This window comes from Microcaecilia unicolor, chromosome 6 (genome assembly GCF_901765095.1).
Source record: "Microcaecilia unicolor chromosome 6, aMicUni1.1, whole genome shotgun sequence".
Taxonomy (NCBI): domain Eukaryota; kingdom Metazoa; phylum Chordata; class Amphibia; order Gymnophiona; family Siphonopidae; genus Microcaecilia; species Microcaecilia unicolor.
Window position 1 is genome coordinate 271336869 of NC_044036.1, and position 19356 is coordinate 271356224.

Sequence of the window (19356 nt, forward strand, 5' to 3'; positions counted from 1 at the left end):
TTGAGGGGGCTGCAGTTTATAAGCAGGTCAGCTGTGATGTTAAAGTCTCCTCCCACTACCAGTTTGTATTCGTTCAGCGGCGCCAGCGCTGCTAGTACATCTGAGAAGAAATTGTGGGAATACATGTTTGGGGCATAGACCGAGCATATTGCCATTTTGACTCCCTGTATTGTCCCCGCCCATATTATATATCGCCCCTCCGAATCCTGAATAACTTTATGTTTAGTACACACCAGTGCTCTATTGATAAGAATAGCCACTCCTCGTTGTCAACTTGTAAGATGCAAATGCGAACTCCCCCACCCAACCTTTTTTTAACTTCATATGTTCTGCTTGAGACAGGTGCGTTTCCTGCAGGAGCAAAATATCCACCTTCAGGCGCCTGCTATAACTCAATATTTTCGTATGTTTAATTGGCGAATGTATCCCATCCACATTTATCGTGGCTATTCTAACACTATCCATCTGCTGTTCCACACCTTATGTCTTGACTGCGGGTAATTTCCTGAACTACCTTCTCGAGGGAGGCCTCCCAGCTTGACCTCCCCCAAGCATTATAAGTTGCTCCTGCCGTGGTGATCCTGTCGATTACTAGTGAACCCCGGACATAGTAAATCCCGCCACCCTCCCCCCTTACTCCCGGCCTGCCCCCCCCCCCCATTCCCTCCTGTTCCCATCCCCTCTCCGCAAGCAATTCTAATTACCCTCATACATATCATGCATTCCATCATTACCCAGCCACTCCAACTCCCCACCTCTCCACTCATCCTCACCCTCCCTTCCTGTCCCCACATCCCCTGCTATTTTACTTCTCCACAGGCCGAATCGGTACTACTCTTCTTTATCCCCAGCCTTCTCCCCTCTTCCCCGGCCCCTTATAATGCCCCCTATTGACATCATTCCATAATAATACAAATAGTCAACATGAACTACTTTAAACTCAAACTGAACATATGTTTCTTAACAAGTTATGAATTCCATAACACCGTTACGCCCAACAACACCTTCTACTTTTGTTAGGGTTCTGGGCAGTTCTTGTAATGGTGTCCGTGGGTACTCTGCTGCTGTACGCCATTCTCAAGGATACTCCGTATGCAGCATTCTGGACCTGCTTAGTCAGACTCCAAAAGTTCATCTCTACAGTTTGTCCACGTCCTAGGTCATTCAAAATGCTCCATACGTTCCTCTATTAGTGCTCCGCTCTTGGCGGCAGCTTTTCCACAAACACCCATAGCTCTTCTGCCGTAGTCAGAGTTACTGTCCGATTATCATGGGTGATGCGGACTCACGCAGGATATTGAAACGCAAATATTACCCCTCTTGAGTACAACTGGGAGCAATAAGGTGCCAGTAATTTTCTTTGTTCTGCCACTCGGGCTGAAAAGTCTTGAAATAGCAGCAGACGAGCACCCTCATACTCCACTGCTCTTTGTTTTCTGAAAAGCTCCAGCAGCTTTGCTTTTACGGCATAGTTCAGAAATCTCACTATTACCGGTCTGGGTCTCGCAGTTCCTTCTTTCTTAGGGCCCAGTCGGTGTGCCCATTCCACTTGTACCAGTCCCATGGCAGCGCTAAATCCCAGCGTCTGCGGCACCATTTTTCTGCAAATTCCACGAGGGCTGAGTCAGGCAAGTCTTCCGGCACCCCTATGATCCGGAGATTTTTCCATCTCCTTCTGTTCTCTTGGTCGTCTACTTTTTCAGTCAGGGAGCGCACTTGTGCTTCCAGCTCAGTAATCCTTCCCGCCATTGTCTCTGACCTGTCCTCCTCGGCTGCCACCCTTTCCGCCACCTCTTGCAATCTTGCTGCCTGGCCAGCCATCGAGTCCTTTATTTCCTCCATGCTAGCATGTAGTTTCACTAGCTTTTCATCAAGGAGTTGCGATAAGGTTTTCATCGACACCTGAACGTTATCCTCCGGTCTGGCCCGCTGTTGTTCGGGTGAGAACGTGCTTGCCGCCATCTTGCTGGTGCTGGGTGTTGTCGGCCCTCTGCCTGTTCGCGCTGCCTTAGTCGGCATATCACCACATGCTGACCTCAAGTTTTCGTTAGGATGGATCAGTTTCTTTTCCTTCACAATTTAGAAACTATATTGTGGTCAATAGAGTAGAACTGCTGTACAAGCAGGCTTGTTTAGCTGGGGAGGAGGGAGGAGGGAGAGACGAGCTAAAGGCGTCCTCTCAGGTCGAAACCATCACGTGACCCCCTCTACTTATCACTTCTATAGCGCTACAAAGAATACGCAGCGCTGTACATCAAACATGAAAAGACAGTCCTTGCTCAAAGAGCTCACAATCTAAATAGGACAGGCACACAGACAGAACAACTAAGCGGTAAGGGAATTAAAGAGGTGGGGAAAAGGGTACAGGTACAGTATCTATAAGACAGAGGAGTAGCCTAGTATTAGTGCAGTGGGTTTTGATCCTGGTGAACTGGGTTCAATTCCCACTGCAGCTCCTTGTGACTCTGGGCAAGTCACTTAACCCTCCACTGTCTCAGATATATAATATGTATCTCAGATACAAAATAAGTGCCTGTATGGGGGGAGGAGCCAAGATGGCGGTTCAAGCCTGAAGTCCCGCAGTTTGCGTACGCTGAAGTTCTCTTATACTACATTAAATTGTTACCTTTTTCAACTATGCCGCATACCAAGAGAAAAGGGGTAGTGAAAGGTCTGCTACCGTCAACCAGAATGTCTTCCCCTAATCAGCAAATGTGCCTGCGGTTTATTTCGGGTACCCCGATGAATTCTGGTGTGGTGGATCCCGCGGTTGGAGCCGTCGGTGGAGCAACAACTCCATTAGGGATAGAAACATCTCTTTCCCCACCGGATCTTAATCCGCCGCTTTGTCCTGCAATTCTTCGGGACGGTGAAGAAGGCCTAGTGGAGTCGGAAGTCGGTGTCCGGGAAGCCTCTCTGCCCCAGGAACCAGATGACTCGAACACGGAGGCTGAAACCCCCAAAGCGGTAACTTTACAAACTATCTGGTCAGCTATTCAGAATTTGACAGTGGCAGTTACTAAAACAGCTCAACATATTGCTTTGCTTGTGAACAAGATAGATTCATTAACATTAGCGCTTGAGAATGTTAAACAGGAAATGCTTGCCCGAACTACACAGACGCAAACAGAACTTTTGTCTTTGAAAAAGATTACTGAGACCTTGATTACTGATAAAATGATGGTATCTCGAACGCTGGAACAAATAGAGAACTATAATAGATGCTTAAATTTGAGAATCTTGAATTTTCCCATATCTATTGGATATCACCGATTGATTTCTTTAAGAAATACAGTGGTGGAAATAAGTATTTGATCCCTTGCTGATTTTGTAAGTTTGCCCACTGACAAAGACATGAGCAGCCCATAATTGAAGGGTAGGTTATTAGTAACAGTGAGAGATAGCACATCACAAATTAAATCCGGAAAATCACATTGTGGAAAGTATATGAATTTATTTGCATTCTGCAGAGGGAAATAAGTATTTAATCCCTCTGGCAAACAAGACCTAATACTTGGTGGCAAAACCCTTGTTGGCAAGCACAGCGGTCAGACGTCTTCTGTAGTTGATGATGAGGTTTGCACACATGTCAGGAGGAATTTTGGTCCACTCCTCTTTGCAGATCATCTCTAAATCATTAAGAGTTCTGGGCTGTCGCTTGGCAACTCGCAGCTTCAGCTCCCTCCATAAGTTTTCAATGGGATTAAGGTCTGGTGACTGGCTAGGCCACTCCATGACCCTAATGTGCTTCTTCCTGAGCCACTCCTTTGTTGCCTTGGCTGTATGTTTTGGGTCATTGTCGTGCTGGAAGACCCAGCCATGACCCATTTTTAAGGCCCTGGCGGAGGGAAGGAGGTTGTCACTCAGAATTGTACGGTACATGGCCCCATCCATTCTCCATTGATGCGGTGAAGTAGTCCTGTGCCCTTAGCAGAGAAACACCCCCAAAACATAACATTTCCACCTCCATGCTTGACAGTGGGGACGGTGTTCTTTGGGTCATAGGCAGCATTTCTCTTCCTCCAAACACGGCGAGTTGAGTTCATGCCAAAGAGCTCAATTTTTGTCTCATCTGACCACAGCACCTTCTCCCAATCACTCTCGGCATCATCCAGGTGTTCACTGGCAAACTTCAGACGGGCCGTCACATGTGCCTTCCGGAGCAGGGGGACCTTGCGGGCACTGCAGGATTGCAATCCGTTATGTCGTAATGTGTTACCAATGGTTTTTGTGGTGACAGTGGTCCCAGCTGCCTTGAGATCATTGACAAGTTCCCCCCTTGTAGTTGTAGGCTGATTTCTAACCTTCCTCATGATCAAGGATACCCCACGAGGTGAGATTTTGCGTGGAGCCCCAGATCTTTGTCGATTGACAGTTATTTTGTACTTCTTCCATTTTCTTACTATGGCACCAACAGTTGTCTCCTTCTCGCCCAGCGTCTTACTGATGGTTTTGTAGCCCATTCCAGCCTTGTGCAGGTGTATGATCTCGTCCCTGACATCCTTAGACAGCTCCTTGCTCTTGGCCATTTTGTAGAGGTTAGAGTCTGACTGATTCACTGAGTCTGTGGACAGGTGTCTTTCATACAGGTGACCATTGCCGACAGCTGTCTGTCATGCAGGTAACGAGTTGATTTGGAGCATCTACCTGGTCTGTAGGGGCCAGATCTCTTACTGGTTGGTGGGGGATCAAATACTTATTTCCCTCTGCAGAATGCAAATAAATTCATATACTTTCCACAATGTGATTTTCCGGATTTAATTTGTGATGTGCTATCTCTCACTGTTACCAATAACCTACCCTTCAATTATGGGCTGCTCATGTCTTTGTCAGTGGGCAAACTTACAAAATCAGCAAGGGATCAAATACTTATTTCCACCACTGTACCTATTTGAGGTGTTGAAATATCCCCAGACATCTATTCCACCAATAAATAAAATCTATTACCTTCCAGTAACTAAACAATCGGAAGTGAATCCAATTGAAAAAAAATCAAGAATTAGAACTGAATTTTCAAGAAATTTCAGCTTTACTGGAAGAATCCATATCAGAGGTCCCTACACGTAGGACACTCTTAGTGTCATTTGTCTTTGAGCAAGATTTAAATGCCTTAATGAAATTTACTTTAAAAACTCATTAAAAACATTTTATGGACAAAAAATTTGGATTTTCCCTGACGTTACTAGAACAAGTCAAGAGCGAAGAAAAATGTTCCTTGCGTACAGAGAAGAGGTTAAATCCATGGGAGCAAAGTTTTGTTAGCATATCCCTGTAAATGTTGTATTAAATATTTGGGCAACAAATATGTTTTCTTTGATCCAGATCAACTTAGACTCTTTATAGAAAATAAAAAAACTGCCTAGATAGTTTGTGTAAAGTAATTAAGAAATTATATTGCCGGGACTTAACGGATCAGGCCATATGCTTTGCAATTGTTAAAGACTTATCTAGATCTCCTCATTTAAACTCCTCCTCTCAAAGCTTAATGTGGTGTAAGAAAGAAGAAATCAATATTTTCTTTGTTGAAATAGTTTCTTTTTTCTTTTTTTTTCTTCAGAGGTTATGTGTTTGATAATGAGTAATTACATAGTTTTCTTTTCTTCTTTTTTTGTCCTTATTTTAAACACAATCTCTGTAATGGATATGCTGTTTTGCAAATTTATAAGTTAATCTTGTAAATTTAAAGAAAACTTTAAGAAAAAATTTAAAAAAACAAAATAAGTGCCTGTATATAATATGTAAACTGCTTTGATTATATCCACAGAAAAGCGGTATATCAAGTTCCATCCCCTTTCCCTTTACTATTAACGGACCCAACAATGGGTAATATATTCTATCAACAATTTCAGGGATTCCTTTAAAAACTGAACATCTAATGCTCCTCAAACCACAAGAGAGTTCAAAGATTTCAGACATTATGGCATCTTTTCTTAGTCAGGCATTTGGATAATGTGAGACACAGGGAAATTAAGGGATTTGCCCAAGAGAAACTGTGTGAACATCTGCTCCAAGCCATTTTAAAAAAATTTAAAATATGGGTTAGCATCTTATATAAAATATGCCCTATAAAGCTTTTCCTTATATTTAGCTAAAGTTTAAATTCCAGTGCTAGGCTTAGTGACAATTAATTTACATATCATATAAATCACATATCATTTGATAGCTTAATTTAAGTATAAAACAGTTGGGTTGAAAATCTATTCCTCTGGTCACACTTCTTAGAAAGAAATCTGAGAGCCTGAAAACATTTGCAGATCTGGACTTTTTTGTTTTGTTTTTTCATGTCTCCATATACACAAAAGGACATGTCAGCAGAACAAATCAATCAATGCTTAGTAACAGAAAGGTTCACTGGGTTATGATTCAGAAGCCAACACATAAGAGGCCAGAGAGAAGGTCGATAACGCTGTCAAGACTTCCTCATATCAAAAAACAGTGAATAAAGAGGGAAAACTAAAAGGCTGGCACAACAAAATGGACATAATACCCATCCTTAAGCTGTCATCTCAGTGACTAAGGAACAAACTCATTCATGAATTTTAGGCCTCCACTTTCCCATACTTTGTGTTAAGTTGATGGCAGCAAAGTATTAATACCAGATGGACAAGTCAAATGGAAGCGGAAGAGTATGTTACTCAAGTCTGGTTTTAAATCAGGTAATTAAGACTAACTCATTTTCATAAACCAGGAAAAAATATCAACGCTAACTTATATTGTCAATAAAAGAACTTAGAGAGTGTAATGTGCATTTTATTTCAAAGAGAATCTGCAATAAGATATTAGTATATTCAAAGTCTGAACAACAAGAAGTTAACTGCACTTTTTTTAAAAAATAAACTATACCAGACACTTTATATTATTGAACTTTAATATTCATCATTTGCAAGAAAATTATTGATATTATTATGCTCCTTATTTATAGCAATATTCTAAATTCTTATTCTGTCAATATGATTGCCATAACATTCTTATGCACCTTATTTGTAACAATATTCCGAAATTCTTATTTCGTTAATGTGATTGCCATTGCAACATAATGTAAGCCACATTGAGCCTGCAAATGGGTGGGAAAATGTGGGATACAAATGCAGCAAATAAATAAAAAATAAAAAAAATGTCAACCCAGAGATGATCTATACCTCTGTGCTCTACTTTAAAATGGGAATTTAAGGCAAAAGTTAGAACATGTTTTTATTCTTTTTGGTGTATATGTGTCATTTATGTCAGTTAGTGGTGTTTTCCTATGCTGGTATACTTTGAATGGGGATCCCTTCTCCCATCAGGATCCTTATACTCAGGGAAAGGATGTCTCTTAAGACTACTACTACTACTACAAGGCATACGCAGCGCTGCACAAACATAGAAGAAAGACAGTCCCTGCTCAAAGAGCTTACAATCTAATAGACAAAAAATAAATAAAGTAAGCAAATCAAATCAATTAATGTGGACGGGAAGGAAGAGAGGAGGGTAGGTGGAGGCGAGTGGTTACAAGTGGTTACGAGTCAAAAGCAATGTTAAAGAGGTGGGCTTTAAGTCTAGATTTAAAGGTGGCCAAGGATGGGGCAAGACGTAGGGGGGCTCAGGAAGTTTATTCCAGGCGTAGGGTGCAGCGAGACAGAAGGCGCGAAGTCTGGAGTTGGCAGTAGTGGAGAAGGGAACAGATAAGAAGGATTTATCCATGGAGCGGAGTGCACGGGAAGGGGTGTAGGGAAGGACGAGTGTGGAGAGATACTGGGGAGCAGCAGAGTGAGTACATTTATAGGTTAGTAGAAGAAGTTTGAACAGGATGCGAAAACGGATAGGGAGCCAGTGAAGGGTCTTGAGGAGACGGGTAGTATGAGTAAAGCGACCCTGGCGGAAGATGAGATGGGCAGCAGAGTTTTGAACTGACTGGAGAGGAGAGAGGTGACTAAGTGGGAGGCCAGCAAAAAGCAGATTGCAGTAGTCTAAACGAGAGGTGACAAGGGTGTGGATGAGGGTTTTGGTAGAGTGCTCGGAAAGAAAGGGGCGGATTTTACGGATGTTGTAAAGAAAGAAACGACAGGTCTTGGCAATCTGCTGGATATGAGCAGAGAAGGAGAGAGAAGAGTCAAAGATGACCCCAAGGTTTCGAGCTGAGGAGACAGGGAGAATGAGAGAGCCATCAACAGAAATAGAAAATGGGGGGAGCGGGGAGGTGGGTTTGGGGGGGGGAAATGAGAAGCTCGGTTTTGGTCATATTTAATTTCAGGTGGCGTTGAGACATCCATACAGCAATGTCAGACAAGCACGCTGAAACTTTGGTTTGGATGCAAGGTGAGATATCAGGGGTAGAAAGGTAGATTTGGGAGTCATCAGCATAGAGATGGTAGGAAAAGCCATGGGATGAGATTAATGAACCAAGGGAAGAAGTGTAGATAGAAAAGAGGAGGGGACCAAGAACAGAACCCTGAGGTACGCCGACAGGCAGAGGGATAGAAGTAGACGAGGATCCACCAGAGTGAACACTAAAGGTGCGGAGGGAGAGGTAGGAAGAGAACCAGGAAAGGACAGAGCCCTGGAATCCAAGTGAGGACAGGGTATCGAGAAGTATGCTGTGATCGACAGTGTCAAAAGCAGCGGAAAGATCAAGAAGAATGAGGATGGAATATTGACCTCACTGGCACTAGCACACATATATGCAGAGTCTTGTCTAGCCATAACAACCTATCACAGAATCAGCTTCTTGGTGGTCAGGGGCATCAGATGGACTCTGATCCTGGGGAACTGAGTTCGATTCCCACTGCAGCTCCTTGTGACTCTGGGCAAGTCACTTAACCCTCCATTGCCCCTGGTACAAAATAAGTACCGCTTTGAATGTAGTTGCAAAAACCTCAGAAAGGCGGTATATCAAGTCCCATTTCCCTTTCCCTTCTGCCAATTTCAGTAAACCAAGATAGCTAGTTTAACATCAGTAAAACAAACAAACTACCATAAACATAGTACAAACAGAATGCAGGACAGTTGTTTATTCAAGAGAGAGGTCATTATTACCATTCAACGGTGATGGGACAAGTTTTTGTAACAGTCTTGTTTTGTTATTTTTGGATTCTAGAAGCATCTCTCCTCACTCATCATCACTGCGCATTAAACGTTTAACAAGTGGGTTACTGTTAATTTTCCAAGTATACTGTAAAGAAGATATATTTTGCAACAAATGACAAGCTACCCACAAACATCAAGAAAGGCAGTAAGAAATTCAAATGGTTTTTCATACTTCGCAAGGACCTTGGACTAGCCATCTTTTCAATTGTCACATCAATATTAGAACACAGTGCACCATTCAAACATCCCAGTCTTCATACAGAGAACTCTAAATCAAGACAGCTTTGCCAGCTACACAGCAGAACACCAAAGGAAACGAGAGAAAATATACCGTCAAAAACTTACCAAAGGAAGCTCTGCATATGTCTTGGCTGGCTACTGCTCTGTTTACAGCCTACAACATGAGGACAGCAAAGGTAACTGCTAACCTCCATAGAGCTGTTATACTAGTAGGACCACACAGGAAAGAGGAACATATTTTCATCATTCAAACATGAGCTACCCTCTAGGTGTGAGCTAAACTCAAAAAATAAAATCAAGAGGAAATTGACATCTCATTGGGTCTGTGCTATTCCATGTGCCCCTGCTACTCCTATGTCCTCTCTCACACTACTTAAATGTAAGATGTAATAAGTAACTCTTTCCAAACAAAGGACAGGTTAATTCAGTGGCACTCAGCAAAAAGGATTAAAAGCAGAAGGTATTCATCATAGGATTAAACATATGAAAGAAATAGCTTGCTATCTATCCCTAAAGATTCTCTCCTTCTGCAAAATGTGAGAGAATGACTACACCAAATATTGAAAAACCCATAGGTTGACAAGGTTTTATCTAACTATATTCTTGTTCTAGCACAAGGGGTCCAACTGACCCAAGACTTGAAGCAACACTAATCACCATTACAAATTAATACTGTGCATCTTTCAATTATGTTACGCAACATTCAAATCTTACCAGTTAGCAAGGGTGCAAAACCATTCTAGATCAGGGGCTCTCAACCCAGTCCTTGGACATACCCAGCCAGTCTGGATTTCTGGATATCCACTACGAATATGCACAAGATAGGTTTATATATAATAGAGAAAGTGCATGCAAATCTCTCTCATGTGCATTCACTGTGTATGACCTTAAAACCTGATGAGTTAGATGCGTTTCCCCGAGGACTGGGTTGAGAACCACTGCCCTAGATCAGTATTACTGAACCTTTTACAGTGTATGGCACATCTACCATTTTCAAAGATGCTCTGTAGCATACCAGCCTCTGCAGAGCAGGCACGGTGGTCATGGGAGAGAACACATATGGCCACGGTTTAATCTGTAGACAAAAAGGAAGTGAAACTGAGGGAGGGGCCAGATTGAATTTACTCTAACATACACACACACACACAGTCAGACTTGTGAGTTCTTGTACCAAGTAGAGCGCTGCTGAGCCCGGTACTCGGATCAGGTTCTGTTTGGCGGCTGGACAACCCCGGGTTTCACCTGCGCTGACCGCCGTTCCCCAGAGGTTGAGCCCCTAGGTGCGGGCGGCCTGCAGGACTTACGGGGCAGAGCTAGAAGTGGGGTGATGAATGTATCACCAGGCAGGCAGCAGGTCAAGAGAGTAATCCAGGTAGAAGCGGCAGTCAGTAGGCAAGAGAATAATCCAGGTACAGGCAAGTCAGTAGGCAGGCGGCAGGCAAGAGAGTAATCCAGGTACAGGTGAAAGTTAGAAGGCAGGTAGCAGGCAAGAGAGTAATCCAGGTATAGGAAGAGTCAGTAGGCAGGCAGCAGGCAGGAGAGTAATCCAGGTACAGGCGAAAGTCAGTAGGCAGAAGGGCAATCCAGGTACAGGCTAAGTCAGCAACGAGGGATCAGTAGATAAGAAGCAGACTACAGAGTTAGGAACACCTACCAAAGTAGAAGCCGAAGCATGGAGTCCAGGGAGAGCTCAGCTGATAAAGTGCTGGCGTTTGACATCAGCAGGGAGAAGGGTCACAGCCATAGGACAAGAGCAGGGGAAGGAGGAACTGGAAGACCAACAGGAGAGAAGCAAGAGAAGCCAGACAGAGGAAGAGCAGACCCAGGTGGGTGGAAGCAAAGCAATCAAGGAGCCTGGAAGCCAGGCAGAGAGAGAGAGAGAGAGCAGAAACAGGTGCATGGAAGCAAAGCAATTAAGGAGCCTGCAACCACTGCTCTCTGAACCCAGAGGACTACACACACAGGGCTCAGGCAGTGCCAGTCGAGTGTGCGTGTCGACGGGACCCCGCGTAGCCCGAGGGCACCGCTTGCGTTGAGGTAGGGGACATCACACACACACAATACTTCATCGGTGGATAAACAGGAAGCTGGTATGTATATATACTTGGAAAATTAATATATTTAATTAAAAAAATGTTATTAAAGAATATCACTCTCAATCTTAGATGGTTATATTCTTGTCAGGATGACTAATCTCAACAATATAATTGACGAGAATTTATATACCCAACTGTGAAACTTATACTCAATAAATAATTCACAGCGGAGGAAAGGACTTCAGAAGCTCTCTTGCTTTTTGGCTTCACCATGCTACTGGCTAAATATTCTTTTGCTGGGCCACTTCGTCATCATCAGAATATAAGAATCATATACAATAGCACAGCATCAGTCTACTTCATTGTTTACTATCTCCTCTTATTTGTAGATTTTTTTTTACTTTTCCAAAATATATTTAAAATATAACAAATACGGCAACTTAGCTTTCTTTTGTTGATGACAAAGTGGCCCAGCAAAAGAATATTTATCTAATAGCGTGGTGAAGCCAAAAAGCAAGAGAGCTTCTGAAGTCAGCTGGATATATAAATCCTCATCAATTTATTAAAGAATACCATCCACAGTAGTACAAATTTGCAACATTATCAACAAAACCTTGGACTAATTTTCTCAGCATTTACATATTTCATACCATAGTGTTCTCCCCAGAAATATTTGACAGCTGGGTGGCATGAAGGAATAGCTGGGTGGGGGTGGAGGAATGCTTAAATTTCCAAAGACCTTTGGTCTGACATAATGTAGCAGTTCTTATATGTTTAACATGTTCTGTATTCACAAAAATCCAACCTCTCCGAACAACAGATAGGACATTTCTCCTTGGAAGTCACCATACAAAAAAGATTCTGATTCTCATGCCATCTGACCCACAGCAACATAAATCTCTCCACTACCAAGCACACTGTGAAATACAAAACCTGAAAAAAAATTCCCACTCAACATACATGTAGCACACCTGACATACAACAGTAGCACTAATTCCTAAGATTCAAACAGCAAAAACCCTACCTATAGCCATCACTACAAACATCACACTGAGCTGTAGAACACCAATACACCTACTACTGATCAAATAGAACAAGTGAGATTTCTATATATCTCTACACAAACTACATTCAAACAACATACTCCATCTCGGTCACAGGCAAAACACAGCCATATAGGATCCACATCTGTGCATCCAGTGGGTGCTGAGCACCCCCAGTATTGAACAAGCTCCTTCAATATGTCCAGGGAGGGGTTATTTGTATTGTGCATGGTGTCCCCAAACATTTTGGAATGCTGGCACCTATGCACAGACTCTCACCAAATACAGATCACAAACTAGAAACAGAAATATGAAAACAATTGAACTGATAGCCCCAAGAAGTCAAAATTCAGCAACACTGGAAAAAAATAAAAACAAATTCATTTATTCTTCACTCTTGTATTAAGCACAATACAAAGAAATCTGTGATGTACATTTCCCAAAACTACCATATGCCAGTTTATAAATTCAGAGTAAAAATACTTTTTTCCTACCTTTGCCTGGGCATTTTATTTATCCAATCGTGTTGGTCCCAGTTTGTTTCTCTCTTCTGCTTTCCTATTTGTCTTCTGCCAACTTTCTCCAGTGGCTGCTATTTATCCTTTCTCCTCACATCTGTCTCTGTCATATTTATCTTTTCCTTTTAGCTCTTTCCTTCCTTTCTTTTCTGCCTTTGTGTCCACTCAAATTTTACCCTCTTTCTCACCCTCCAGTTTGCTAACTCCTTTTTTACTTTTCATATATACATTACCTTTCAATTTCCTTCTCTCAGGCCCCGATGATCAATTTCCCTGGGCTGTTCCACACAGTGCTGTAAAATTAGCACCGGAACAGCACAGGGAAATAACTTCCCTATGATCGATGCTAATAGCATGCAAATTTAGGCACGCTATTAGCTTTGATCATGGGGGGGGGGGGGGGGGGAGTGCGGGAGGATTGTGCCAATCCTACCGCAGTCGTTTGATAGGTCCAGGATGTCCAAAACAAAAAACAAGCCCGGACCTGTCAAACAGGAGGTTCCCCAGCCACCCACCCCCCTCATACCTTTAGAACGGAGGAAGGAGTAGCACTCCTGCTTCCAGCACCACCTCCAAAATGGTGGCATCTTGCCCTACCCAGTGCTACTCCCTCCTCCCTTCTAAATGTAAGGGGGGGGATGTAGGGTTACCCACTGGGCCACCTTTGGCATTGGTGGAGGGGCGGTTACAGGTCCAATGGACCTCCACTCCCTGTGTTGCTGTCTGGGGGTGGGGGCTTGGGGGGGCACTAGGCCACCAAGGCCTTACACACTGGGGGGGTCCAGGGGAAGAGAGAGGAGCTTTAACCCTAATGCCAGCTCTGAGCTGGAGTAGGGTTAAGGCACTATTCTGCCTGTACGATCAGAGCGCAGTGCTCTGATCATATGGGCAGAATATTGAAGAGCTCATTTAAATATAATTTAAATGAGCTCTGCGGTATTCCCTGACATGCTCATTGTTTGTAATGATAGGGCCCTCTCTTCATCCTGCGCTGGTAAATGAAGGCGCAAGTCCAAGGCAAGTGGCCTCTAGTACCCACATTTACCTTTGATCATCGGCCCCTCAGTCCCTAGCTTTCCCATTTCCTATCTCACTCCTTTCTCAGTCTGCTATTACCTTCTGTCATCCCCAATTACCATATTTTCACAATCGGTACTCACCACCCTCTTCTCAATCATCCACTTGATAACCCCTCATGGCCTCTCCCACAAGGTTCCATCATGAACAGCATTTCCCCTCCTTTCGCCTTTATAGATCAGCATTTCATCTCTCTCTCCTTCATTCCATCCCCATACTGTTGTAACCCATCTTCCCTCTCTTTCTTCTTCACTCACCCTCATTCTTACAGCTCATCTTCTCTCTCTCCACCACCACTCTTGTAGTGAAACATCTCCCCCCCCCCCTCTCTCCCCTCCCCAACATTTGTAACCTATCATCTCCCTGTCCTCTCTTCATTCCCTACCTCAACAGTGCAGCTTCTCTCCTTTCTAGTCCACAATGTAGCTTCTCCTTTTCTCTCTCTGCTTCCCCCCACAGTCAGCATCTCCATCTTTATCCCTTTCTTCTCCTTCCCCTCCTAGTTGGCTTCTCCTCCCTCCTCCCTTCCATTCTTCTCTTCTCTCCCAATAGTCAACATCTCCCCACTCTTTCCCTCTTCATATCTAGAATCCCACTGTGTCTTCCCTCCTCTTGTTCACATTATGCCTTCCCCTCCCCACCAATGTTCCAATATTTCTCCTTCTCCAACCCACTCCACACACCAACCATTGGTCCAGCTTTTTTTCTTCACCTCCACCCACAACTGCTCCAGCTTTTCTCCTTCACCCCCCCCCCCCCTCCACCCACCATCAGTCCCTTTCTTCTCCCATCCCCTGCAGTCCAGCTCTTCTTCTTTTTGCCCCTTCTCTAATTCATGATAGCATTTCTCCCCCCGCCCCTCGATATACCTTTTCAGAGTTGTCTTCTCATTTTAGATGTTGCTGGCAGCAAGCAGCAATTCACAACATGCTGCATGTACCAACAAAGCCTTATGTCTGACTCTTCCCGCCTATGTGGAAACAGGAAGTCATGTCAGATAGAAAGCTCTGATGTTGGCACAAGCAGCACACTCTAAACTGCTGCCAACAACCTCTAAACCAAGAAGTCTGCTTTGAAAAAGTATACGGGGGGGGGGGGGGGGGGAATGGAAGGAGGAATGACATTGCAAATTAGAGAAGGGGTAAAAGGGAAAGAAGCTGGAAAGCAGGGTGAGGGGGTAGTAGTCACATGTGATGATGTTACTTCCTGAGCCCAAAAGTGTGCCAGAACGCTATACCACTCCGTTCCCACACAAATTAAGCATTGAATATGGACAAATGAAAACCAAGCACTGTAAACCCCATCAGAGGCTAGAAAGACTCAAAAGAGGAGGCTCAGGAAGGAGAACAGTAGGAGGTATGAGTAAAACAAGGGTGTCCAACCTGGCCCTTGCCCAGTTGAGTTTTCAGGATTTTCACAATGAAAATGTACGAGATCTATTTACATACAATGGAGGCAGTATATGCAAATGGATCTCATGGATATTCACTGGGAAAATCCTAAAAACTTGACTGGGTAGTGGCTCTCAACGACCGAGGTTGTACACCCCTGGGTCTCATCATTCTATAGCGCTACTAGACGTATGCAGCGCTGTACACCTGAACATGAAGAGACAGTCCCTGCTCAACAAGAGCTTACAATCTAATTAGGACAGACAAACAGGACAAATAAGAGATAAAGGAATATTAAAGTGACGATGATAAAATAAGGGTTCTGAACAAGTGAATAAGGGTTAGGAGTTAAAAGCAACATCAAAAAGGTGGGCTTTTAGCTTAGATTTGAAGACGGCCAGAAATGGAGCTTGACGTACCGGCTCAGGAAGTCTATTCCAGGCATATGGTGCAGCAAGATAAAAGGAACGGAGTCTGGAGTTAGCAGAGGAGCAAAAAGGGTGCAGATAAGAGAGATTTACCCAGTGAACGGAGTTCCCGGGGAAGAATGTAGGGAGAGATGAGAGTGGAGAGGTACTGAGGAGCTACAGAGTGAATGCACTTATAGGTCAATAAGAGGAGTTTATATGCGGAAACGGATAGGAAACCAGTGAAGTGACTTGAAGAGAGGGCTAATATGAGCATAACGACACTGGCAGAATATTAGTCGTGCAGCAGAATTTTGAACAGATTGAAGAGGAGTGAGATGGCTAAGTGGGACAACCTGTGAGAAGCAAGTTGCAATAGTCTAAACGAGAGGTGATAAGAGTGTGGATGAGGGTTCTGGTAGTGTGCTCAGAAAGGAAAGGACGAATTTTGGTGATATTATAGAGAAAGAAACGACAGGTTTAGCAGTCTGCTGAATATGTGCAGAGAAGGAAAGGGAGGAGTCGAAGATGACCCCAAGGTTACGAGCTGATGAGACAGGAAGGATGAGAGTGTTACCCACAGAAATAGAGAATGGGGAAGAGAAGAGGTTGTTTTAGAGGAAAGTTTTGAAAAGGGTAACCATATCTGCAATTTTTTGGCATATTTTATTTTGCATCCATGTTAACAGCTATAATCATAGCCCCTTAGTTTTCCCATACAGCTGATTATTTTTTTATTCACGCGTACAAGTAAAAATATTTATCTTGAGAGAAAGTGACATACTGTAGAACACTCTTAGTGTTGAACAATTTTAACACCACACTCATAACATTAAGATTTTTTAACAAAAAATCTTCACAAGAACTCTTCTAGTAGCAGTTTTATATAGCTCATGGAGTAACTTCAGACAAGAGATAGTTCATCATAAACAACTGAACCTAAAACATTTGAACCCTGGTTTGTGTAAATAAATTATAATAAAAGATAGGTACTAGTCAAAAAACCATGAAAATCATATTAGACTAAAAGGCAATACAGAGTTTTGGCTCTTTGAGATATAGCCCTGATTGTATCTCTAGGCCTTCTTGAGATGAAGAAAACAGTTAATTCCCTCTAAGGATGGAAAAAAAGTTGCCTAGAGAAATCCTCTTGATTGTTTAAGCCCCTTAGGTCTAGGATGGGTTTGAATCCTCCTGTTCGTTTGAGTCCAAAAAATATTTGAGGTTAAAACCCTGTCCCTCTTTGCTGTGGTGGGACAGGCTTTCACTACCTTGGCCATTAGGTGAGAAAAGATTTTGAAATTGAGTAGGCACTAGTTTTCAACAGTCTCAGAAGTCCTGCCTGATGCCCCATTTTCCCACTGAAAAATCAAGCAGTGAGGGGGATAGAGAACAAGTCAATTCAGCAGAACAACCAAAGAGAAAAAAAAATTTAAAGGATCAGAAATCATATTAAGAAGATAAAAAGTATAAAAACAGTGTATGACCACAGATAGCAAGACAATAGGGAATGCTGAGGAAGAAAACCAAGGAATCTGCTATAACGTCTCTCACTGGGCTGACAGAATAAACAAACTAATAGAAGATGTGGAGCAGCTGCAATGTATAAGTCTTGTGCAGAAGAAACTTCTAGTCTTTTCCAGAAAACTCTGGAATGTCATAACCCACCCGTCTGGCATAGTTAATCTGCTTGTTTTCAGAAAATAGTTCCCCATCCATTGGCTACTTGAAAGCAGTATCATTTTGCTTACACAATACAAATTTATTGTGGGGTAGAAGGATTCTTTCCCTTTGAGATCTCCCCTCAACTTTAAAGTGGTCTCTAACAAATATGGACAATAAAAACAAACAGTCAAGAACCAGACAGAATTTTAGTCAGTTTTATTCATGTTATCATTTCTGTTCCTAGCTATAAGTCAAATCTTCCATTTCTACTCACTTTTTTATGGAAAACTGTGATATTTCATGTTGAGTATTTCCAGTTACATCAGGGCAGATGTAAAATAACATTAAAAATAAAACATATTGTGACTATGCTATTGAAATACTGCCATCTGTATTTTCCCCAAGTGCTGTCTGCTCTTCAATCTTTCATAAAGGTACTCCTTCAAATGCTACAAATAATTTCAAGCCTGAAGCATTTGTGTTAGACAGTGGGACAGTAAGAAAAGGTAAGAAAATTAGGTGAGAGATATAAATATACCATATTATTTCACCACCACCAGAAAATTGTATGATTCATATTATGGTTATATCAGACACCTGAAGCCAACATGATTCATTTCCAGAATTATATAGCTCTGGACTGGGGTGATAAATTTATCATTATGCAGTTTAATAGATGTAAGAGCAGATACAGAGGTAAGCGTAGAAAGTGTGATACATTTATACACATGACAAAATAAATATCTATTTCATTCATTTATTGTTAAATAATCTCCTGAGTAGCTAGAATAAATTAAATCATTAAAAGGTTGAATGATCAGACAGCTTCCTGTCCAGGTGGCCAAGCTAAGACAGTCCTGGTTTTACCCTTTCTGCATGTATAGAGAGGCAGTTCTGATTTGCAAATTGAATTTCCAGAGGAGGACTATATCTCCATGTATAAAATGGACTGGCTCAGCTTATCCTCCTAGACATGGAGCTACCCGGTAAGCCACAGTCCATCTGTGCCCTTTCTTTTTTCAGGCTCCAATTTCACTCCTGAGGTGAAAATAGTAGTTAAGAAGGTACTTTTATAACAAGTCGAGGTTGACACCTATTTTGGTCCTATTCTATAATGATATCTATATATCTATATGTCTTTATAACAATGCCACACAAAAGCTGCAGAAATTGTAGCTAAAATAAAGTTGTGGACATTTACACCTGCTTGAAAGCAGGTGTAAATGTTTGCAAGTATATCTATAAATCAAGACTCTTCTAGCACTTCACCAATCTTTTCCTGAACAAGTGTGCAGGTGTCATTATGTAAATGTCATTTTATGCTTGTGAACTTGCATTTATGCTAAAAAAAAAAGCATTTATAAAAATTAGATCCTTGATATATGAAACCTCTTCCTGCTCAACCACTCTTATAATTACAGTTCTGCATAGATCACAGTATGGCTGCACTGGTCTCCACTGGAAACTTTAACCAACATCCCAATACATCAAAACTTTGGCTGTCTGCCACTGCTAGCCCCACCACTAGGCGGACTAAGACAGTAACATTTTAGGGCAGCAGTAGAATGGTATCTCATCTTTCCCACTTCCCTTTTTCCTGCTGCTACTGCCACAGCTCTTTCTTGCCACCCCAAAGGTACTTAGTGCTGCCATGTCCTGTCCTACCCAAATGCATTTCCTATTGGGGGATGTGAGCCTTGACCATAGAAATCTACTGAAGGGTCCTGCACTAGCGCTGAGAACCTTTGGAAAAGCAGGGAAGAGGTAGGGTGGCTGTAGCAAAAGGGAAACAGGAAGAGAAGGGGAAAAGCAGAGATACTGGACTTGGAGGGGGTAGAGGGGAAGGGGACATGCTGGTCACCCGGGGATACAAAGAGGGGAAAGAGGGTTGCTGGCCAAAGTAGACGAGAAGACCT

The 19356-nt window shown here is 42.7% G+C and overlaps 1 protein-coding gene across 3 annotated transcripts in view; it reads right to left on the bottom strand.

Moving 5' to 3' along the window:
• MAPKAP1 (MAPK associated protein 1) overlaps positions 1–19356 on the bottom strand; it is a 453100-nt gene that overhangs the window by 280063 nt on the left and 153681 nt on the right. The gene's annotated exons all lie outside the window — the stretch shown is intronic.